Source organism: Ambystoma mexicanum, chromosome 6p (genome assembly GCF_040938575.1).
Source record: "Ambystoma mexicanum isolate Mex_15411 chromosome 6p, UKY_AmexF1_1, whole genome shotgun sequence".
In the NCBI taxonomy this organism is placed as follows: Eukaryota; Metazoa; Chordata; class Amphibia; order Caudata; family Ambystomatidae; genus Ambystoma; species Ambystoma mexicanum.
In genome coordinates, this window is record NC_090935.1 from 705,897,395 (window position 1) to 705,923,400 (window position 26,006).

Sequence of the window (26,006 nt, forward strand, 5' to 3'; positions counted from 1 at the left end):
TCCCTCTGCACTATCCCCACCGTTTCATTGACAATCCATCAAATGCCTTTTTGTTATGCAACACCCCGATGTAAGATTAGTCCTTTTGTGAAGGGTGTTGTTCTGTTTGGAGTAGGAGATCTTCCTCTATGTCGTACCTGGTCAACCACACAGCACTTTGATAAATAAAGACGTGGGCCTCATTCCGACCCAGGCGGTAAGGGGTTTACGGCAGCGTAAACAGCGCCGACCCTTACCGCCTGATTCCGAGGTCCCTTAGCGCCATGGAGGATTTAACACCTAAAATCCATGGCGCTAAGGGACCTTGTTGTTAATTACGCCACCGTAATTTACGGTGTCGTAATTAACGCCTTCCCCACTCCCATTATGCCCTATGGGGCAAAAATGGGAATGGGGAAGGGTAAATGGGGATTGGGGACTTACCGCCCCGCCAACCTCGGAATGGGGCGGTAAGTCCGCCAACCACCATGGCGTAAACATAGTTTACGCCATGGTGGTAAAGGTACGACCCAGGCGGTAACTTACCGCCTGGGTCGGAATGAGGCCCATGGACACTGGAGCAAAAGGAAACATGTCTTTATTCTTTGCTGTCCCGGATTCAACTCCCCTCCTGTCACGTCACTTCCTTTCCTGCCCCATTCCCCGGTCCCACCTTCACCTAACACTGGACTGTGTTTCCTGATGCCACAACCATGTCCTTTGATTCCTGTTCCCAGGACCGCTGGCTGTGGAGTGGCTCTCTGGGGATGGTGAAACCAACTTTCACAAAGGAACCAAGAAAGGCAACCAGCGGGGCTACAGATTTTCTGTCAGCAGCATAGTCAGCCTGGCTGGGGTGAACACATAGACACCTCCCACAGCTGAGCTGGGGTCACAGAGCTGACACGTGTATGATATCAAATTAATGCAGCATGAATAACTTTGACAGATGTCACTCACCATAACTCAAACCCAGGTATGGAGTATATTAAAAGTTGAATGTGCAAACAGGACACCATCCTCATAGTTATGTATCATTGGAACATGGGTTCCATATCTTAAATGCAGCCCATGCGCTGCAGAGACTTGGCTGTCTATGCAGCTGTCAAGAATGAACCTGCACCTGTGATCCCCTGTACTTGCGCAACTGAAGAGCAGGCATTGCAGATCAGGATACTGATTCAGCAGGGCACAGGTGTACACTCTGCTTTTGTCATGGAGCTTTATGAGATATGTTCAACAGGTTTCCCTTCCTGTGATGGAATTATCCCAATCAGTGTATTGATTAATACAACATTTTTAAAAAAGCCATTGATTCTACACGCTTCCCAAATGGCAATTCCTCACATATAGAATTCCGCTTAATGTAGCAGAATAAGAGCAACTCTGAACAACATGAATCGATCGTACTTCCGATGATTCAACTGAGTGCAAATCAATGTGCAATTATGTTTTTAGGTCAGTGTTACTCTCTAGCGTTATTGTGTCTAGCCTAAGAAATATGTTACCATTTACGTGTGAACACAGTCTTTGTTGTTAAAGATATTTCTAAGAGACATCACAATTAAAGAAAAAAGCATTTTTTAAATAAACACTACACAGAACATCTGTTGCTAGAATTGTCGATTGCTTGGTTACGTGTTTTTGACATTTATTTGTATTCGTTCCATGCTATGGGCGCTTTGACGATACTATATTTGCTGACCTTGCGTTTGTCTGAGATAAGAAGGCAGCTGGTGTCTTCAGCAGATTAATACCAGTTCTGATCATGTTGTTTTTGATTAAGGTCTTGAGGTTAGAAAAATGTAATTTGTACCCCACAAGGTGCCATGGTCTGAACAGTGACAGCAATTAATCCGTTCCCTGCTTATGACTATGACAGAGTACTTTCTGCTAGCTCTAATAACTTCCCACCAGTTGCTAAAGGAAATTCTACCTGCTCCATGAATGCGAAATAAGTCCAAATTACTTTACTTATCAAGCAGAAACTTATTAATATTCCAATCTAATGATTGAAAGGAAAAAAAGGTTATTTTCTACCGGAAATTACATTAGCCCATTGATGTTAATCATTTTCAGTGTCCAAGGAAAAGAACTTTAAAAAGTTGCTTGAAATGCAATCCCCGCACGATCTTGACTTCGTTTCTGATAGAAAAAGCCAGTACTGTTGTGTAAAAGAGACACTTTCTAGCTACATGTTTTGCAAATGGTGCATTGAAAATCAAGATAAAATTAAATGAACATTTGAAATTAAAGATGCATGCACAGGTCCTTAATAAATATAACCAATTGTTCTTCTTATCCAATTAGGCAGTTTCATTTTTTAAATAAACATTAGAAACATCTGACTCTATATGATGTGCTTCTTCTTTACACAATGTGTGTGTCTATCTTTCGAGAGTTGTGTCTGTTTCGTTCGGTCGTTTTGCTAATTTCAAACTCTCACTTCATCCTTTACGGATAGTTTGAGATTCTGATAACCGCTAAATTGAGTTTTAATTTCTTCCCACTATTTCCATCACTAGTTCTTATGATGTATCTGAATCCTGGCAGTAAATGAATGTATCAAACTTTCACTTTCAACTTTAAAAATGTTAAGCCACTTGCTGTTCTACTGAAATGTTTGCTTTGCCTTCTGAGACTGATAAGGACTGAAACGCAATATTCTTAACATATGTTCACAATAGTGATGTGAAGAACAGTCTAAGTGTATCTGCTTCAAGTTCTGTTAATAGGTCTGAAAACAGCAAGATTTAGCTCTCTGTGAGAAATGTAATAGCAGTATTTAGATGAGACGATGCTCAGTGATGCAATAACAGTGCACCATGTTGAAATCTCTGTCAGTGTGTCAGCCATTTTGTTTAATCAAGTGAAACTGTATGAGTTGGTAAGGCGGTTGTAAAATGTAATTTTTAAGGGCTTATTTGTTTCCCAGCAATACTTGGGCACCATTGCAGTGTTTTTGGAGTATATAACATTGAGGTCCCATGTCTATTACATAATGAAGTGTGCATTCTTATGTGGCCTTCACTAAACCAATACTATTACATATGTCATCTTGGAATGGTAGAGCATGCCAGACAATAATAATATTGTTGTTCGTGTTTCTCAGCTCTGTGATGATGTGTATTCAGAGTGTGTTTTCCTTGTGTTTGACAATTTTCAAACACTATGGGCCTCATTACGACCCTGGCGCTAAGCGTAAAACGATGGCGGTAAACGATTACCGCCATCGTTTTCCGCTAGGGCCGATTACGACCCCTGACCGTTAACTACGATGCCATTAGCGGCATCGTAGACAACGCTGCCGCTAACTGCGCCAAGGGCGCGTGCACGCGACCTCCCACACCGTAACTAGCGCCATGGCGGTAAGGTACGCGAATGCCGACCCAAGCGGACATGCACCTTACGCCATCACCCAGCCCGTAAAGTACCTTACCGCCATGGCGCTAACAACGCCATCGCGAATCAACCGCAAAGGGACATGTTAAGTGAATGCAGCTGCCACAGGTGCACAGGTGAAGGCAATACAGACACAGGAAGCACAAAAAGAGCACACCCCACCCCTGCCCACACCCAGTCACACACCACAATGCTACCGATAGGACTAGCAATGTTGGGGCTGGAGGACCTGATAGCAATGCGAGTGCTACAACAGCAACTACAACAACAACAACAACTACAACAACAACAACAACAACTACAACAACAACAACAGGCTGCACAGAGGAGACGCAGGAGGAGAAGGAGGGCAAGGCAGGCCCAGCATGCCCCACCAGCACAGCCAGTGCTACCACGCAGGCAGCCCCCAATCCCACGCGTCAGACCCAACCCATTCAACCTCACCGCTGAGCAGATCCACACCCTGTATCGACTGGACCGGGACACCATCACCACCATCGTGGACATGATACACAACGACATCGCCAGCATGATTGAAACACCCACCGCCACCCCCCCCCTACTGAAGGTAGTGTCCGTGCTCCACTTCCTGGCCACAGGCACCTACCAGCACACAGTAGGGCACTTGCATGGCATATCACAACCATCGTTTTCGCGTACACTGACGCAAGTGCTGGATGCACTCCTCAAGCACACAGATGACCACATCTCACTACCACGGACTGCCCAGGAGATTGCCAACACCAAAGTGGGTTTCCATGCACTAGCTGGCATACCTGGTTGCATCGGTGCCATCGACTGCACCCATGTGGAATTGACGGTCCCACGTGGCCAGGAGGTACCGTACCGGAACCGCAAACAATTTCACTCAATCAACGTGCAAATGGTCTGAGACTCCAACAGTATCTTCACACATTGTTGTGCCCGATTCCCCGGATCAACCCATGATTCAATGGTCCTGAGGAACTCAACATTACCACGCTACATGGAGCAACAGGCAGGGCCCAGAACCTGGCTACTCGGTGAGTCCAATGTCATGGGCATTGAAATGTGAAGTGGGTGGGTAATTGACATACCAATGCAGGGGGGGGAATGATGCATACTCCAACTGGCGGGAAGGGGGGGGGAATGATGCATGCTCCATCTGGCTGCGACTAGCATTAGCCACAACACACCCTGAGGCAGCACTCACGTCACCTGACACCTGCATACATGAGGCCTGACCTAAGAAGACCTGACATGTCAATGAAGGTGTCACCCAACCCTGACACAACCACCTACAAGTGCATTGACCATACCGTGACCACATACACTCCAAAGAAATGTACGTCCATGCACGTCACCAACAGCTCCTACTGAAAGGCCTGTTCCCCATGACTGTGCCCAAAGGAGGCACATGATGGACTGGAAGAACAATGCACCAAAACACAGACAGCAAGGCCCACAGACTGTCCCCATGGGCAACAGTCTTGTTCACTGGGGTAATGATGAGCCAGACTGCATTCCCGCTATCATGTGAATGCAACCCTCACGGGACACGTGCCAGGTCACCTACAGAAACAGCCTGAACGGACACAGTGGATCGGCACTCACAAGGCACATGTCACCCCTGCATACCTCGTGCCTTGGAATTCAAAAGCGGCACATGTGAGACATATGGCACACTCTGTGAAAGTCGATTATAGAGGTATATCCAATAGACGCTCCATAAAGTTGCACCTAGAAATGTACCCAATAGCCTCTAGATAACTGAATTTAGAAATGCTCCCAATAGCCTTTCTGGAATATTGATATTACAAGTGCGACCAGTTGCCTCTCTGTGGAAAACTCAATTTAGAAGTGTGCCCAATAGCCTCTCTATGGAAAATAGTATTTAGAAAACCGCCCATTAGCCTCTCGTGGGAAAATGAATTTTGTAGTTTGCCCGGTACCCTCTCTGGGAAAAGTTGCATTAATAAATGTGCACATTGAAAGAGCATATAACCCATCAAATCACACCACCACGCTTACTCTCTCCTTTACATCACCACTCAACTAGAACACAGAGATACTATTACACCATTCGGTATAACTGTTCCCATACTAACACCGCTTACTCCACATCAATCTATGTAAACACTGCTGGTTTCACACCCCCAGCCAGGCGTTTTCCTCAGGCCTAACGCAGCCACATCCGTCCTGGATAAATCCTGCCAGAACGAACACATTATCCTGATCTCTCAACCACCACATCTGCCGCTAAGAAGCAGCTATTACACAAGTACCGCACGAGCTGCACACATACCCGGTGCTCACACGCACCTTTTGACTCTCCCTACTCTCTCTACTGATCTGAACTTCGGTTCCCAAGGACGTTCAACCTACCAGCGCCTTCAGACCATACCAATGGTATATAATACGCTATATAAGTGCAAAATAACAATAACAATAACAATATAGCGGTTGCACGGTGTGAAACCAGTAGCACAGAAGAAACTGGTGCAAAATCAATGTTCAATGCAATTCATGGTGGCATTTCATGTACATCACTCAAGCTCATCCCTGACGCATACATTCTTGCCCACATACAGGTGATGCAGGCTATCCCCTGAAGAGGTGGCTCCTTACACCAGTCCGAAACCCACAGAACCAGCATGAGGAGGACTTCAACCGTGCCCATTCCCGTACGCGTGTAGTGATCGAGCAAGCTTTTGGCCTACTGAAGGCACGTTTCCGCTGCATCAGCAGGTCTGGCGGGGCACTCCTGTACCGGCATGAGAAGGTTGCAAAGGTCGTCATGGCATGTGTCATGCTACACAATATGTGCGTCAGAAGAAATGTGCCCCTGCCCCCTGACGTAGAATTGCTACCACCTGACGATGAGGATGATGAGGGTGGGGATGGGGCACCACCTCAAGGAGGCAGCGATGCACAGGAGGGGCGTGTCATGCGTCAGACTCTCATTGACCAATGCTTCTAGCACACACAGCGTATGCGTGTCACATGGAGACGGCACTCGGCGCACTGTGTGTGTGTGGGACATGCACACTGTGGACTCTACAACAATGTAGCACATGGACGCAATAAAGATGTCAACACATTTGGTTTGTGGTAATGATAAATGTGTATTGCAACAGTGAAATCTTGTGACACACTCCCTCCCCCCTCCCACCTCCCCCCTGAACACCCCAACAATGGTGCAGTAGTGTCCGTGCTACAAAGTGCGGAGTAGTCCTGATGAACAGGCAAGTCAAGGATGTGTATCCCCTCCCATGGCCCCTGGGGCACCCCTGGCCGTGCTGCGGAGAGTGCGCCCAGATCTACGGACGGGGCTGCTCTGTGCTGAGCTGGTGGTTGATGAGGCTCCACGCCCCACATCCGGTCGCATGTCCCTGATGGTGTGCACAAGTTCACTGAGTTCATTGCGCACAGCCGCTAGCTCAGTGCATATACTCCTTGTGGAGTTCTCTATGGCAGCTGTGACACGGTCAGCTGACCGCTCCATGGCATCCCTTGCCCCACCACACTGTGCCACATGTGCATTGAGGAGGTCAGTTAGTTGTTGCTGCCGTGTTGCAATGTCCTGTAGTGCCTGCTGGTTCTGCTGGCCTATGGCCAGTGCCATTTGCATCTCCGGTGCGATGCCCACCTCAGGCTGGGGGGATGGGGTGGCTGGCCATTCGTCGGAGTCGGACTGCCCCTGTGTGGCATCCGCCTGCAGGGGGCTTAGGGAAATTGCGGGGGAATGTGGATGGGCAGTGGGCCCTTCAACATCAATGTCCTCAATGCTGCCTGGCCCGCTGTCAGAGTCTGCCGCTATGGCTGCACTCTCCCCAAGGGTGCTGCTTGCGGCAGAGGCTGTCCCCTCAGTGGCCACAACTAGTGGCATGTCTGCTGCTGCTGCTGTGTCTGTGTCAGCAGTAGTGGGGGCTGGCACTTGCCTGTCCTCTACCCCAGGCAGGGTTGGTGGCTGCCGGTGGGTTCCCTTCCAGACGGCTGGGGTGGATGCCTGCGGCCTGGCCATTCTGGAGGAACAGGATGCGGTGTTGCCCTCTTCCTGGGGCTCTGTGTCGGAATCTGTGGTGGAGCAAAGGAGGGATGTGTTATTGATGGGTCCGCGGACATTGGACGTGCATTAGGGGATGACATCTATACAGTCGGTGCATGCAGCGCATTTCATACAGGTTTGGTGGCTTTTGTGTGGAGGTAGCATGGTGCTATGTGTGTTCCAGCAGTTAGGGTGTGCATGCTGCTTGTTTGCAGGGTGGTGTTGGGATGTGTCTGTGCACGTTCACCTGTCGATGTGTTGCATGTGCACTATGGGGCGACTGGGTACTTCGCACAGTGGGGCTTTGTTGAGTGTGGCATGCATAGCTCTGGCCACCTACCTGCGTCTCCTGGGGTCGGCACTCCTCTCTCCATGGCTCCGACACCTTCAATGCTCTCCATCCCTATGGTGGATGTGCATATTTCCTCCCACGCCTGGAGCTTGATAGGTGATTCTGAGCCTCCGCCAGTTGACATGGCTAGGTTGCGGTTAGCCGAAATGATGCTACGGACACGGAGCCTCAGATCGTCCCAGCGCTTCCGGCACGCTGGGCTGTGCGGGGTGCGGCCCCCACTGCACTCACTCGCTGTGCCACTAGGGCCCATATCGCCTTCTTCTTCATGATAGCCGCCCTTGTCATCTGTGTCGAGAATACGACTTCCGCATTCTCTTGCAGGGTCTCTGCCAGCATGTTAATTTCCTCCTTGGTGAAGCGGTCTTGGCGCTGCCTGTCACATGCCTTTTTTACAACTTTGGGCATGTTGGATGTGGTTTTGGGGTGGGTGATGGGTGTGGATGGTTATGGGGGCCGGATGAGGTATGGTAGTGGAGGATGGCGATGGATTGTGTTTTTAAAGATGGCCGCCATGCCATTTCCCGTTCCTGCGCGATGGCGCTATTTCCGCTTCCGCCTATTTACGGTGACCGCTAACTGCGGTGACCGCTAAGTACGGTGACCGCTATGGTGTGCGTGGCGGTAGTGCTCCATGGACGGTGTGCGATGGCGGTAAGGGCCGTTTTTGGCCCATTAGCGCCATGGCGTACTTTACATTACCGCCATGGCGTAAAGCACGTGCCCGATGGGTCGGAATTAGGTGCTATTTACGTCTTCGCTACTCGGCGTTAACGTAATTTACGCCATGGCGGTAATTTACGGAACTTACCGCCAGGGTCGTAATGAGGCCCATGTATGGATGCAATATAATGAATGAATTAGCCGTTTATTCAGTGGTATCAAAACATTGTTCTGTGTGTATGTGTGTGTGTCAAATTTACTTCAGCCCTGCAGGAGTACAATGGTGCGTAGAGGCTAAAACACCTAATTGAACCTCAAATGACTGCCAAGCAAGAGCCAACACAATCATAAAGGTAAACAGGCACAGTTAAGAGATTAACCTCCTATGCGGTAACATAGGCAAAAGGAAGGCTATACTTTCAAGAGCGGTGTGGATGTGATTCTGTAGCAATCTAAAAAGAAGAGTAGTACCATTCATAATAAAGGAAAGGGCAATCAAGTTTCTATACAAATACGTACTTCAATTAAATACACCATGCATAATAAGAACTAACTAGAAAACACTGTAAACTCCCACCCCTGTTGAAAGAGGACAGAATATGCAATATAGCAAGATGCAGCACTCTGGGTAATGAGAAAGGGTGGACAAAGGGAAATAAAAAAACACAATGTTCAAAGGATATGTTTTGGCCTGAAAAAAGGGAATAAGGTGACCTAGCCAATCTCTACCACCCAATATGAACCAGGTGGAGCAGATAGCAGTCAACAATACCTTTGCAGTGTCGACGCATTTCGACAATGGGGAACTCAGCTCTTGGTTGCAGTTTAGAAAATCGATCCAATTTATTTAAATGCACCAGTAGCCGAGGTCTTACCACAAGCAGATTTAGAAGCTCTTTGGAGCTGAAGAAGGATGCGGTTTGTCCATTGCTGCAGATCGTGGTGGTCAAAAGGTGGTATCACTACATATTATCCTCACCAAAAATATCGCCGGATATATGGTCGTCTGGAACGACCATGGGCAATATTTTTGGGAGGGAAAATTTTGGGGGTGGGTGTTGTGGGGATGTCCACCGTTCCTTTAAAAATAATACAGGGTTGCAGTTGTGTCCCCCGCAGGTTCCATGCCTTAATATCACTGCAAAAATATGGCGATATTTTTGTATGGCGATATGTTTGTGGGGATATTAACCCATGGAACCCAAAAGGTTCTGTTCATAGGTCGAAGTTCAACCACATACTAGCTAATGACTCATGCAGACGAGTTGGTTTGATGCAGAAGCTCAAAGGGCGCAGTTCAGTAAGCACAGAATAGCTCATTATTTGGTGACACTTTCAGAGATGAAGAGCTGGAGGTTTGAACTGTGGTTCAAGCAGTGCTGATGCAGCAGTACTTCTTGTTTGATCCGAGGCAACAACGTGCTTGCAGATGGCAGGATGTGATGCCATATATGTTTGAACATGCAGGACAGCAGTTCCAAGTTCAGCGAGTAACAAAGGCAGCTTTGGAAAGTCCTGGGGGTTCGATCTATGTCAAGCATGTTCGACACACAGCTCGCAGCAGTTTCAAAGAGAAATGGCAGGAATCCTTGCAGTCTTGTCTTAGGAGCTGTGAATTCAACTGCACAGTATCAGTGAAAATGTCATTTTCTTTGGCTCCCAATACAGGGGTCCTGGGCAGAAGTGTGACTGGCAGAGTTGTGAAGAGGGAAAATCGAGATCAAACCCATGCCCCCTCACCCCAGGCGCATATACTGAAGAACAGCAGGAAGAACAAGGAGCGCACTTATCATTTGAACCAGGCCCCAGCGCACCCATGGGTCACAAATATGCTGAAAGACACCCACTTCACCAACAGTGCAACTTCCATGCTGCATTAGAATCAATGCAGCAATATCAGAATCTACAAACATAAGAATCCCTGTTTAAAGGCTTGCAAATGCCTATATGAATTAACATGGTTTAATTGCACAGTGTAAAGCCATGTTTCAGGAAAATTACAGTCAAGTTAATGATATGATATGATGTGATATGGTATGATAGGATGTGATATGATATGGCATTTGTAAGGCGCCTATACACAAGTGTTTCAAGGCGCGACGAGGCAGGGAGGGGGGACAAGGGGAGAACAGACAATGATCCTACTAGGCCAGGTGTCATTAAGATCGCGCACGTGCAAGGGTGCGGGGACAGGGAAAAGTGCAAGGGGAAGGAGGAGAGGGGAAGTGCAGTACATGGTTAGTAGAATACAAGATAAGTAAGTAATAGGGCCAGCTGGTGGCAAGTGCAAGGAGAGTGCAGTAAGTGGTTAGTAGAAAACAAGCTAAATAATAGGGCCAGCTGGTGGCAAGTGCAAGGTAAGTGCCGGGAGAAGGGGCTGTAGGATACAGAGACAGTCCCATAGTGCAGGTAGTCAGTGCAGGGAAGAGTGGCTGGGCCAAGGACCGAAGTTGGTGAGTGGCCAGTTGCAGATTCAGTGCAGGTTCAGTGATTTTAGCAGGGGAGAGAGGGAGAGAAAGCAGAGGCAAAGAGGAAGGTTTTGAGGTGACTCCGGAACCGGAGATGGTTCTCCTCAAGTTTCAGGGAGGCAGGAAGGCTGTTCCAGAGGGAGGCCCCTTCTGCGGAGAGAGATCTACCCCCAGCTCGTTGCCTGGAGAAGCGGCTGACCCTGTAGTAGTTGGAGGTGGAAGAGCGAAGAGCTCGAGAAGGAAGATATTTAGGAAGAGAGAGTTGAAGGTATTTTGGCCCAAGGCCCCAGAAGGCCTTGTGGACAATGCAGAGGGTTTTGAACTTAATCCTCGCAGCCACTGGGAGCCAGTGTAGAGATTTCAGTCCTGGAGAGATACGGTCCCTGGGTTTGAGGCCAAGGACAAGTCTCGCAGTCCTGTTCTGGATGCGTTGCAAAGGCCAGAGAGTAGAGGCAGGAAGATTTAGATAGAGGCTGTTACAGTAGTCCAGCTTCGAGAGAGCCAGGGCTCTGGAGACAGTGAGCTTCTGGGGGATGGAGAGGAAAGGAAGGATACCTCTGAGGAGGTGTAGCTGGTAGTGTGACTTCTTAGAGACGTCAGATATGTGAAGAGAGAAGGAGAGTGTGGAGTCAAAGATGACCCTGAGGTTTTTTGCTTTGCAGGTAGGAGCAGGAAGAGGGCCAAGGGAGGCCGGCCAGAGAGCAGCAGGGAAGGAGGGAGTGGGTGTGCCGATAAGTAGAATCTCAGTCTTACTGGCATTATGGCAGAGGTCGTTGGTGGCACACCATTCCTGGATAGAAGAAAGACAGTTGGAGATGAGGGAAGGGGAGGAGGAGGCCGAGGGTAGCCTGAAAATGAGCTGGGTATCATCCGCATAGCACTGAAAGTTGGGACAGAGAGCGGGATGTGGAGAGCAAGAAGTGCCAGGTACTGGTTGAACAGCCAGGGGGAGAGGTTAGATCCCTGGGGGACACCACAGGTAGAGAAAAAGATGTCAGAGAGGAAGGAACCGAGTTGGACCTGGGAGGGTCGATTGGAGAGGAAGGAGGTCAGCCACACCAGATCCTGACCAGTGATACCCAGGTTATCACGGAGACGGTTGAGCAGAATGGTGTGGTTGACAGTGTCAAAGGCAGAAGAGAGGTCGAGCAGAATGAGAACACAAGGGGTGTTAGTGTCAAGGTTTGAGAGCAGGTCCTCACGGATGTTCAGAAGAGCAGTTTCCGTGCTTCTGGCAGCTCTGAAGCCAGACTGATGGTCATGAAGACTACCAACAGATTCAGCATGGAGATTAAGCTGGGAGATGGCCAGTTTCTCCAGGAGCTTGCCCAGGAAGGGAGTGATAGAGATTGGGCGATAGTTAGCTGGGCAGGAGGGGTCGGAAGAGGGTTCCTTAAGAAGTGGGTGCACAAGCGAGTGCTTGAGGGGGATGGGAAGACTCCAGAGATGAAGGAGTGATTGCAGACGTCAGCCAGGGCAGGCGCCAGGGAGTCAATGTGGTCCTTGATAGTTTTGGAGGAACAGGGGTGGACCTGTTTTGACAAGACTTTCATAGATCGGACTTGTCTTGAAACCTCGTCAGCAGAAAAAAGGGGAAAGGCAGAGAAGGAGGGAGGAGGGGTGGCTGCAGAAGGGCCAGAGGGAGAGCAGGGAATAAAGGAGGGGAGGTGATAGGAGGAGAGTGAGGACAGGATGTCTTGAGTTTTTGAAATGAAGTGAGAGGCCAGTGCCGTGCAGCGGGCCTGGGAGGGGACAGGAGAGGTGGAGACTGCAGCAGGGTTGGCCAGCTCCTTGCAGATTTTAAATAGTTCAGCCGAATTGTTAGATGCTGCAGAGATGCGGGCTTGGATAAGGGCTCTCTTCTTAGTGAGAACGGAGAGCCGGTATTGCCTTTGGAGCAGGCAGCAGGCCAGTTTGTCAGAGGATGAACATGAAGCACGCCATTTCCTCTCTGCCACCCTGCACTTGCGTTTAAGGGTGACGAGATCCGAGTCGTACCAGGAGTAACATTTGGCTTTGGGCTTCAAGCGGATTCTCATGACAGGGGCAAGGATATCAAGGGTATCGGATATAGCAGAGTGGAGAGTGGAGAGGGCTGTGTCAGGGTTGGAGTCAGCCGAAGTGGGAGGTGGGGGCCAGAAGGTGGAGGCAAAAGCCTCAACTGACACGCGCTTCATGGGTCAGATGACCGCGAAGGTGTGTGGCAGTGATGAGGGTGGCTTTGCCTGTGGGGTAGGGAAGGTGAGGTGGGAGGATAGGAGAAAGTGATCACTCCAGGAGAGAGGAGTGGAGAGAGGGACAGAGAGGGGAAGGTCAGAAGAGATCAGAGCATCAAGAGTGTGCCCTGCAGAATGGGTCGGCCCAGACAGGAGAATAGAGAGTGAGAGAGAGTCGCAGAGGTCGCGAAAGAGTCCAGAGGGAGGACAGGAGGCATCAAGGTGGATATTGAAGTCTCCAAGAAAGAGGAGTTGAGTGGTTGAGGATAGGAGTGAGGAGGAGAGGTCAGCCCACTCAGAGAGGAAGGAGGAAATTTGACCAGGTGGCCGATAGATAGTAGCTACGGTAAGGGAATGGCTAGGAGAGAGAGAGAGTCGGCAGACAAGGCCTTCAAAGGAGGAGTGGGTCGGCGTAGGGGTGACAGTGGCAGGAATCCACTCAGGGAAGATAAGGGCCACACCCCCCCAGCACGGTTGGGTGCTCTCACTGAACACTAGCTGCAGATGCCTTCACCAATGCTCCTCGCAAACCCACGAGCAGCCAAGGTCGCGCAGTCAGATAAGATTGCTTTCTGCAGACAAACATTTTTTAATTCTCCACGAATGTGACTAAGCTAAGCCACGGCCAGCACCAAAGGCCAGTGTGTTTTTTCCTTTTCTTTCTGGAAACAAAAGACATTTTCGCAAAGACTCGCACACAATTTGAAACGTAATTGTAACAAGAATGGCTCAGCCCTGGCCAATGAACACTGGGAGCCCAGGGGCGAAAAAACCTGTTTCAGCTCAAAACTGATGGGAACAGATTCATACTGCAACAATTTCAGAGTTAGGTAATGGTGGGTGGCACAGCTAAACCAACCCACTGACGCAAAACTCTAATGTCCAATTATCAGGCTCTCTATAAGGGCTATATAGGTAACCTATTACTTAGCAGCCAATAACAGGAGGAGATAGGTTTCTGGGAGCTGATCCAATTCTGTGAGGTCAGCCTGCAGTGTGATTACCAAGCTGGCTTGCAAGCCAGCCCCGGGGAGATGGGGCCTGAACTCTCGATGTGCACGACGCTCTGCGTGTTTTTTTTCTTTTTTGCTGCCCAGAAATAAACACAGTTTGGAACATGTGGCTGCCTGCTGAGGTCTCTGTTGTATTTCTGTGGGCCATATGGGAGGTGTTGGGGTCTCCCATAGCTGGTGAGGGTATAGCTGCTGGGCCCCACAGCCCTGGTGGGGGTCCAGCTTCTCCCCAACAGTTGCATGTCTTCTTTGAGCATTGCTGAATATATAAGGAAACTGGTTACCCCTCCCTTTTCATCACGCTCATTTGTGGTTGCACTATTTTATGCTTTAAATAATTTTGGCATTCAGTCAAACAGAGACTCCTTATTCAAAAAATATAAATGAATTTATCAAATTGTTGTGCCTTATGGTTAGTAAGATGTGACTTTAACACTAGTACCATGCCAAATCCCGTGATGCATTTTTGTACAGTTTTAACATGCTTCATCAAAGTTAGAAAACTGGAAACGGTGTTTGTGAATTCTTTTTTCAAAAAGGGGAAAACAACAGCTGGTTGGTCCAGCTTTGATCTTTTTGACACGTGTTTTGGCCCTTATGTCATAATATGTTTTTTCCCAAACGTTCTTGGACGGTTGTTTTCTATCCGCAATTGTACTATAATGATAAATACCATATATAGTTCAATATATCATTCCACCATATTACAAACACGTTCTACTCCCACTACGTTACCTATAATTGCTATACAGATATTACTACTGTGATGGTTGAGGCCAGTGGCCCCAAGAATCTGCCCACTGGCCACAACCACCACAATACAATGAAACCATATAACAAGTGCGTACAATAAATCTTCAAATAGCAAAAGTCGCCCTAACGCCCTGCCATCCAAAACCATGTCTGCGGACAACAGGATTCGGCGCCATATGCAAACCCTTTTTTCACCTATAAAAACAGCTCCATATCATCTTGTTTATGAAATATGTATTTGTTTTTTTTTAGTTTTTGTGTATTTAGCTTAAATGCAAAACTTTAAGCACATTTATTTATAACAAAAAAAGAACAATTTAATTTTTTTTTGTTTTTTTGGTATGGTTACATACAATAATGAAGCTGAAATCTTCGGTTTGTTTTTGGTGGGGAAAGAATTGAAAAATACATTTACTTTTTTTACCCTAATAAACAGTACATTCTATATGTATTGTATGGCACACTGTTGGTGTATTGGCATTAATAATCATCGAGTCTTTGGGGAACAAAACATACACGATTTAAAAAAAGAACAATTACAATTATGTGAGTGTAAATTGATAGTATGTTTGTTTGAAGTGGGTTGTCATGAAGGGATTGTTTAGATACGTGTTGGCTTATTCTAAACTACATTAGCCTTTAGAAGAAGTTTTGCGGTAACAAGAATTAATATTGCAATGAAGGATATTTTTGAATTGGATTGGAATACCTGTTGGCATATTCTAACTAGATTGACTTTTAAAAGTACTATCGTAGTATTATGGATGTAGTTAGATACCTGTTGGCGTATTATAGTTTTGCTACAGTAGTGGGTACATTTGGGTTGAAGGAGTATTAAGTAGGCATTTGTTAGATTTGCTGGTAACCTATTTTGGTGTAACAGAGGTGTTGTTACATTCAAACCAACCACTTCTTTTTTTGACATATGCAGTATAGTGACATGAAGTGGTTGTGGCACCAGTGTGGTATATTATGCCTACTGTTGTGAAGGAGGTTTTTTAGCCAAGAGATACTTTGCTGTGCATAAAGCTATGGAGCTTGTAGTTATTGTTGGTACCATCTGCATTGTACCTTAGAAGAATTGGTATGACATATTGGCTATGGGAGTTTATTTGTATGCTGGGACGATTGTCTGAATTGAAAAAAGGGCATGTTATGTGATGATATGCATTCTGCAGAAGCTGGTGAAATTGAATAGATTCACAATTTGGTATGGATACATATACAAATCGTTCATTAAGGATGTGCTCTTGTGAAACATGGTTGCAGAGAGTGCATGCATGTTTCCATATTTATGAAATCTTGAAGATTTCATTCATAGGGATATTTTTGGTTCGCAGTATTTGTACTAAGTACATTAGGAATTCTTGAGAATCTTCTTGTGTGTTTATGGTAAATTTTACAATTCCTACACATTAGTCCAATTCTTTCCTTATACCTGGGACACTGTAATTGCTGTCAGGATTATACGTGGCATTTCTATGAAGGACAACCATTTGCAAACACAACTCGTCTGAGCTGTTTATGTAAATTATGTGAATAGTTGGGGGCAATTGAAAGAGAAGATTGATTGTTACATTTGCTAAGCAAATTACTTCAGTTGAGTTGCTGAATTTAAATGGACCAGATAGTTGTGCCTTGGCATCCTTTATGGGCCAGCAGTTGTTTTTTTTCAGAATAGATATGTGTCTATTTGTCTTCTGATGGATGTGCAGTTGAGTTTTTACTAGACAGTTTTGTGGTTGTATTATTTGATGAGGTAGCAGTTGGTTGTTGTTTCTTTAGGAGTATTGTTGGGAGAGCTGTTATAGGTTATGGTTGTATTAGTTATATTTTTAAAGGTTTTACTATTTTTTGAGGTACAGGGTACATATCTAGACGGGTCTGTATAGTGCATGTAGCCTGTTGTACTCTAGGGTGCAAGGTATGTCAATGTTGAGTTTGTTTGTATTAAAGTTAACTAGGAATAGACCATGGAGTGTACAGAGATGCAAAAGTGCTATGTGACTCATTCCTTCTTTAAAGACTGTGCTGCCAATGTCAATCACTATGTGATCTGGGGTTAGACCATGCAATTTGTAAATAGTGATGGCATATGCAAGAGACAGAGAGAATTGTTCTCTGCATACATCCATGTCTATGAAAAGAAGAAAATGTGCTATTGTGCGGCCAATTATTTTTACTTCTGCAAGTTTGTCAAAGTGGATGTTGACAAACGGAATGTTGTTGTCATGTGGATATGTTTGGAAGCCAACACCTGTACCAACTGCTCCATGGACTAAACCTTGTTCGACGTCAAGGTCACATTTTAAAATTACTCTACAGCTTAGACACAACGTTAACATTTTTCTCTAATCCAGATGGGTTGGAGGAACATTTTTCTAAGCTATTTAGTCGTGCTGTTGCTTGTTGACACATAGGGAGTGTCATGCTGTGCACTTCTAGTTTGCAGTATGGGCTGCATTTTACTTTTTAAATTGTCTTGTTGAATTGACACAAATCTCAAAAAAGGAAGGGTATACAACATGATTTTCATATATACGGTCAGTAATAGAGTGGGTACCTTGACAAAAACACCCTCTGAAAAAAATCCAGAGTGTATGTCTGTAACTATCTTTCATATCAAGTTTAATTATTAATATATTCAAAGCAACAATATCATGACACAATTCTAAAAAACATAAAAGCATATGCACATGTTACAATACAATATACAAAACGCATAAAAATGTTTGCTAAAAAACCCATACACAATTATTTGCACAGGAGGGAAACAGAACAAGAAACATTGTTGTTATTCAACATGAATCCCATCATAGCCCGACTTATATAAGTTTCTGTCCTAGATGTTAATAGATAACTGGACATTCCTCAGGGGCAGTCATGTATCTTGTGCTTAAGACGTGGTGATTCTTTTCCACTTCTGATTCTAATTCTTACTTCAAGTTTCAACAAGGTACTCCAATATCTGTAGGTACACAAATATAAACATACATATCACAATGCAGGCGTCAAAGGTTTGAAAAACTTCACTTCGCCCTAACCCTCAATACCAAAAGTGGTAAACCAAGTAGGAAAAACAAATGATCTCTACCTGTATCGAGAAGTCAAAGGATACAAATCTCTTAAGCCATATTACGATTGTAATCCTTGGTTGGATGCACACAGGTCATCATATCACACATATTCCATTGGGTCTATCTGTGCAAGAAACAAACAAACAGTCACAAGGAAAACTGTGAGGACAGGAACATGTCACCTTATTAATCCACACCTGACACAAGTGAACTTTGACAACTACCACCAGCATAAGTCATGGTGAGAAAGAAAGTACTCAATAGAGAACCTCACCTCAACAGAACTGTATAATTATCCGTCTGTCAATGTAGGGCAGGCAAAAAATCTTCCATAGTCCACTAATTTACTAGACGCTCCACAAACTGCGTGTTAAATCACCCCAATATATTGGGACACGCTATTTAGTTGTTTTCAAAAATTGCTGTAACCTAGATAACAAAACATATTATCAGCCGCTTTTAATTAGTGCACAAAGGCTACCAGACGTACCTAATGGCTAGCACTATCACTACATGCAGGGCTTTCCTTACCTAGGTTTCACACAAGTTCCCGTACCAGTGGAAACACTCGACAACAGTTCGACTCCAAAATGCCAAACAGTCGCGGAAAAACATCGGACGTTATCAACGTCAATCACGTGATACCATTACGTGATATCCAAACAAACCTCCATTGCTAAGCAACAGCTACCGCCTATTCAAACGGACCGAGATGAGTCCTAAAAAAAGGGGGGCACCTCACTCTCATAAGTGCTGATCACACCAATGTATCCAATAACAGCTGTTATCAGCGGCACTCACATGCTCACATTACGTGATCTCCAAATAACCTTCAATCGCTAAGCGACTGATCCGCCTACTCCATTAGACGAGATGTGTCCAAAACACACCTAGCTCTACTGTAACCCGATCACACCAATGTGTCAGTCCTCAAAGTCACACACGCCATTCCAAAGGCCTATTTAAACACCCCAGAGGCACAACAACACGGCAAGCAGCCCGAATGTGCACAGGAGTAAAAAACACAGTGACCATCAATGGAAAAACAAATGCCAAGGAGCATCCTTCTTCACAAGGAATATAGACATTTCATGAAAGGGTAACACTTGCAACATAATGCTCCCAAAAATATATTGCAATGCCAGCGGGAAGTGTGCCAACTACGGCACTCAACAAAAGTCTAGATTCTCAATTATTTAACATTATGCCATTAAATACTTTTGTTGAGGCCTGAAAGATGACTCTTTGTCAAAAAGATAAGTTTCTGTTCCAAATTGAGTAATTTTGTATTAATCAATTCTTGTCACTTTCCTTTTACCTTTTTTAGAATGCACCATTCAAAGTCATTCTCACCATGTCCCAAATCTCTAAAATGCGCTACCAAAGGAGCTTTATCAATATTATTCCCCAGGCAGCTCCTATGCTCGATCATACGAGTTTTACACCTCCTGCTGGTCTTTCCAATATATATAAGGGCGCATGGACATTTAATCATGTAAATCACATTTGTTGTGTTACAATTCGTATGTTCTTTCAAAATCCAGTCATGGTTCAAACCTAAATTTACCACAGATACTTTTTGTGTTAAAGGGCACATTACACAATTACCACACAGATGGTGGCCCACAACTTGGGGTAGCCCCCACAAGGTGCTTTGTGTACAAATTGGAACTTCTGTTCGCTGAACATCATTTTTCATTGGTACTGTATTAAGTATTGGTACTTAAAAGCCACCACCGGTGGAGGAGTACGCATGATTTTTCTGCAATTCTTACAGATTATACCCTTCACTTTGTAGGATAGATTACTATAGGTATTTACCAACACTAGAGGAGGGTTCTGTGTGTCTTTACTCTTTTTCTCAAACAACGACTCTCGATTGTTGTTGAAAGCTCCCTTGGCGGCTTGTTTCACCACCCTCACAGGATATCCTCGATTGTTCAATTTTTTGATCAAGACATTGGCCCTCATTACGAGTTGCCCGGTAAAAGCGGGTTCATTACTTGTATGCCGGAATGAGCGGGTCCGTGCTCGTATGAACCCGCTAACAAAGGGTGATTACGAGTGCACGAGCACGCGCGTTCCCCCATGCCGGTAGTGGCAATACCGCCATGCCGGTAAAGGGCCACCAACCCCCCTATACCGGCATTGTGGGGCCCGCCCATAGCATTACCACCTCATACCAACCCCTAAATGCCGGCACGGTAATACCGGCAAGGTATTACTGTGTTCGCAAAAAACGGACCTGGAAATTACATCATCGCGCAGGAACGGGAAATGGGCCGGCGGCCATCTTTAAAAACACAATCCATTGCCATCCTCCACAACCACCAGTTCTTTTGTGTTGTTCTGTGGCAGAATAGAAGCAGGACGTCCAAGGCTACCAGGAAGGCGACTCCCAGGAAGCAAAAACAGCGTTTTTCAGATGCTGAGCTAAGTATGCTCGCTGACACACTGGCCCAGCATGCGGACACGATCAGGAGCGCCGACATGAAGCATGCGGCCCAAACCAAAAAAAAAGAAGTCTGGCAGGAGGTCGCACAGAGGGTGTCGGCAGTGGGAACCACCCCAAGGAGTGTGCGCGACTGTCGGAAGCGGTGGGATGACCTCCGCCTCAGGGTGAGGAAGATCCTGGCTGACAACAGGAGGGCCGCAATGGCGACAGGCGGGGGCCCACACTCCCCTGTGAAGTTGACGCTATGGGAGGAGACAGCAAGTACCTTTATAGATCCTGAATCCATAGAAGGAATTGGAGACCAGGAGGCGGGCACCGCAACATCCACAGAAGAAGGTGAGTGACCCATCACATCCGTGTAGGCTAAACCATGATGTGGCACAAGTGACGTGGAAGTGAGACTAGCCAAGGCAATGCATGTCCCAGGCCCACATCAACATATCCAGTCAAGAATGTGTGCCACACCCTGCTACACACGCATGCTGAGTGCCAATCCCAATCCCAACACAAGTGCAACATAACCCAACCGTGCCCCTGGAACTCACCACACATCCACCATACCAATGCCATGTCACCAGCCATGCATTGATTGCCCACATGCCCCCTCATGCCCCCTCATAACACCAACTGCCACACCCCTAAAATAATTAGATGCATGAATGTATGAACATATCACAGTGCAATGTATTATCGCTGCCATGTGACACCATCACTGATGACCTGCATCTCTTCTGTCCCCCAGGCACCGATGAGGAAGATGGCATGCAGGACAGGGCTGCAAGTTCATCCACTGCATGGCAAGGGACCAGGGCCACCGCCACCCCCAAGCCCAAGAAACTGCCCAGAGCAACAGGCAGTGTGCCACACCGGGCAGCGGGCAGGAACCCTGCAGGAGACACATGCACCCACTGTCCAGCAGCAGCCACCCACAACAGTGGGAGTCGTTTCTATTCCTGCTCCTCCAACCACCGCGGACATTGTGGATGCAGAGGTGGAGAATGAAGGTGCCATCATGTCCGGCACACCCACCCCAAGCCCCATTACCAGCATCCCTACCCCTACAGAGGCAGAGAGCATCTACAATCCCTGCCTCCACGACTCAGACCTTGATGAGTCAGACATATGCCTCTTTGAGGAGGAGTGTGCCCTGGACGTGGGCACCACACAAGTGCCATCCACCAGCCTGCCGAAAACCAGCCTGACAACCACCACCCTGCCTACCACCACCCTACCTACCACCACCCTGCTTAACACCACCCCGGTCACCAGGACTCCTGCAGCCAACGACTCCTTCGAGGCTTGCCTGTCAAGGGGTGAGGCACGACAGGAGTCGATGCTTGAACTGATGCGGCAACAAATATCAGATGGAAATGACTCCATGAGGGCCATTCCCACAGCCATCGCAGCCAACACTGCTGCTGTTGAGGCATCCACAATTGTCATGAGGGAGTGTCTGGGGGCACTTACGCAGGCCCTGCTTGCAAAACTGCCTCACATGCAGCGCCCACACCTTGGAGCAGGCATGGGACTGGCCATCGACACCTCCACTGCCACAACCCCTTCTACCTCGGCCCCATCGAGCCCCGTGCAGTTGACGCGGAGGAGTGCACAACGCTTGACCATGGCACCCCGGATCCCAAAATAGCAAAGAAATAGAGTGGGCAGACAATGACATTTGGAAAATGTACGTTGGTCAAGGGACCAGTGTTTGTTGTACATATGGGGACATTTGGGGTTTGTAGGGTGGGTGAGGGAGTTTACTTGAGTATTTTTGGGGTTTGTAGGGTGGGTGATGGAGTTTACTTGGGTATTTCTGGCGTTTGTAGGGTGGGTGAGGGAGTTCACTGAGGGTTGTGAGGGGATTATGTTCACATTATCACGTGTCTGGAAAATACACCCGTTGTGTGTAAGAAAATCATTGGCTGGACATACTTCTTTTTGTGCATGTACATTTGATGTGTGATGGTGTACAGTGGGGCACTTCTGATAAAACAAGTGTGCATGTCCACATGCAGCAGGTGTGTCACAGGCACATTACTTTCATGGTCCCTGCGTTTCAAAGGTATTCGTCAATTAGTGCTTGGCGTACAGAATGGCCATCCCATGCATCACGTACTGGCAGGGGGGCTCCTTCGCCTCCGTCTCCATCGCCTTCATCCTCACCCGGCCCATGCATGTCAATGTCAGGTGGCAGTGGTACATTCCTTTGGACGCACTTGTTGTGCAGCATGACACAGGCCATGGTGATCTTCGCCACCTTCTCAGGCCAATATAGGAGTGCCCCACCAGACCTGCTTAGGCAGCGGAACTGCGCCTTCAACAGGCCAAAGGTCTGCTCATTCACAACACGGGTATGAGTGTGCACACGATTGTACTCCTCTTCATGGCTGTTCTGCGGGTTCCACACAGGGGTAAGTAGCCATGGCCTCAAGGGATATCCTGCATCACCTGCAAGCAGATACAAATAGGTGTGTGTCACTCTGAACTGCCACCTACAGGGAGCCCAGTCATGGCAGCAGCTATTTGGTGTGGGCATGCACATGTCCCAGTACGTGTACAAAATAGTCACCTATATGCAATGTTTACTGTAAAGAGGTGCGGTACACTGGATGGGGTTCAATAGATGAGGCAGGGTGTAATCATGCATGCTGAGGCAGATGTGCTGTGATAGTGCAACAATGTTTAGCCTCCAATTCATGCTGCATATTCTTTACTATGCATGGTCACACTAGCCGCATTGCCACAGTTGTCATCCTATTCAGTCATGCATTGCTTGCCATCACCATGGTGCCCTGGTTGTGCCACTTACTTGTTGTTATCCATATGCATTATTTGTGATATGTGGTCCAGTAATGTGTCATGTTCCGTTTGGCTGGTTCAGGTGAGGTGTGTTTAGATCTGCATGCATTCTCCAATCACTGGCTATTGCCACCCAGGTGCACTACCCCCCCCCCCTTTCCCACCCGGGTACAGTAGCCCCCCACCTTCTGCATCCGCACACATCAGTAGCCCACAGCATGGCCATGGGCTTGTTGTGCAACTCACCGAGCAGCCAGGCACGTGGTCCAGCATGCGTGAGAATAGTGGTTGTGAAATGTCATGCAGCTGGCCCACTGTGTGTTGGTAGGTGCCTGTGGCCAGGAAGTGTAGCACAGACACCACCTTTAGTAGTGGGGGGATGGCAGTGCGTATTTCTATGTGGCTGGCAATGTCGTTCTGTTTCATGTCCACTATGGTGGTGATGGTGTGACGGTCCAACCGGTACAGGGTGTGGATCTGCTCAGGGGTTGATTGATTGATTGATATTTTAGTTCTATCGTGCTCGTACACAAGTGTTTCAGAGTGCGACAAGGCAAGGGAGGCGAACAGGGGAGAAAAAAACAGCAATCTTACTAGGCCCAGTGACATTGAGAATGCGCAAGTGCATGGGAGACGGGGTAGGGGAAAAGTGCATGGAAGGGGGGAGAGGTGGAAAGTGCGAAGCAGAGGAGAAACCAATAAATAACAATAAATAAATAATAAAGGCAACAAACAGTGGTAATGCAGCCAGCAATTTACAAGTGCTAGGTTTAAGGAAGCAGACAGGGTAGGTCCGATAAGTGCAGGAAGAAAAAGGGGGGGCTGTATGGGTACAGATACAGACACCCGTGCAAGGGGTGGCCCGGAGGCAGTGCGGGAGGGTGACAGGATGAGCAGGTACCTGGGCCCTAAAGACAGAGGGTGGTCAGGTGCACAGTGCCAAGAGAGAAACGATCAGCAGGGGAGAGGGGGAGCGAAGGCAGAAGAAAAGAGGAAGGTCTTGTGGTGCTTCTGGAACCGGAGATGGTTCTCCTCAAGTTTTAGAGTGGCAGGGAGACTGTTCCAGAGGGAGGCCCCAGCCGAAGACAGAGATCTACCCCCAGCTTGTTTCTTAGAAAAACGACTGACCCTGAGTGAGTTGGAGGTAGAGGAGCAAAGAGCTCGAGAGGGGAGGTATTTGCGGAGGGATAGCTGAAGGTATTTTGAACCCAGGCCCCAGAAAGCCTTGTGGACAATGCAGAGGGTTTTGAATTTAATTCTCACATCCACTGGGAGCCAGTGAAGAGATTTCAGAGCTGGAGAGATACGATCCCATGGCTTGAGGCCAAGGACAAGTCTCGCAGTCCTATTCTGGATAAGTTGCATAGGGCGGAGAGTAGAGGCAGGTAGATTTAGAAAGAGGCTGTTACAATAGTCCAAGCTAGAGAGAACCAGAGCTTGCAATACCATGAGCTTCTGGGGGAAGGAGAGGAAAGGCAGAGTACCTCTGAGGAGGTGCAGTTGGAAATTTGACTTTTTGGAGACCTCAGATATGTGGGCAGAGAAGGAAAGGGTGGAGTCAAAGATGACCCCGAGGTTCTTAACCTCACAGGTGGGGGTAGGAGGAGGGCCAAGGGAGGCCGGCCAGAGAGTGAGGGGAAAGGATGGTGAAGGTGTGCCGATGAAGAGGATCTCTGTCTTGCTGGCATTCAGACAAAGATCACTGGCGGCACACCAATCTTGAATGGCAGTTAGGCAATCAGAGATGAGAGAGGGAGAGGAGGTGGCAGAGGGCAGCCTGAAAATGAGTTGAGTGTCGTCAGCGCAGCACTGGAAATTTGAGAAGACAATGGCAATACAGTGGGCGAAAGTTGCCAGGTATTGGTTGAAAAGCCAGGGCGAGGGGTTAGACCCCTGGGGAACACCACAGGTAGAGAGGAAGATAGATGAAAGCAAGGACCCACGTTGGACCTGGGAGGGTCGATCTGAGAGGAAAGAGGTCAGCCAGGCCAGAGCCTGATCAGTGATACCCAAGTCTTCACGGAGACGGTTGAGTAGGATGGTATGGTTAACCATGTCGAAGGCAGAAGAGAGATCGAGGAGGATGAGGACAGAGGGAATGTTAGAGTCAAGGTTGGTGAGCAGATCTTCACAGATGTTTAGGAGAGCAGTTTCCGTGCTTCTGGCAGCTCTAAAGCCAGACTGGTGGTCATGGAGACAGCCAACAGAATTGGAATGAAGGTTAAGCTGAGAGATGGCCAACTTTTCCAGGAGTTTGCCAAGAAAGGGAATAATGGAAATTGGGCGATAGTTAGCTGGACAAGAAGGATCAGCTATGGGTTTCTTGAGAAGAGGATGCACAAAGGAGTGCTTCAGAGTGGAGGGGAAGGATCCAGAGGCAAAGGAGTGGTTGCAAAAATCAGCAAGGGCCGGAGCAAGGGTGTGAATGTGGTCCTTGATGGTTTTAGAGGAACTGGGTTGAATGGGCTGGGTCTGGTGCGAAGGATTGTTGGCTGCCTCTGAGGCACTGGTGGCTGCGCTGGTGGTAATTGCTGGCCCTCTCTCACCCTCCTTCTCCTCCTGCTTCTCATCTGTGCTGCCTATTGTTGCTGTATAGGCATGTCCTCCAGCGCCATGATTGCAACTGCTAGTGGTAGCATTTTGGTGTAGGAAGGGGGGTGGTGTGTAGGTGTGCTCCTTTTGCACTGGGCCACTCAACATTGCCTACACCTGTGGGGGGGTTGTGGTGTGTGGGTGTGCTCAGTTCATACTGGCACATCCTCCATTGACTCCACCTGTGGGGATTGTGTACACCTGTGGCAG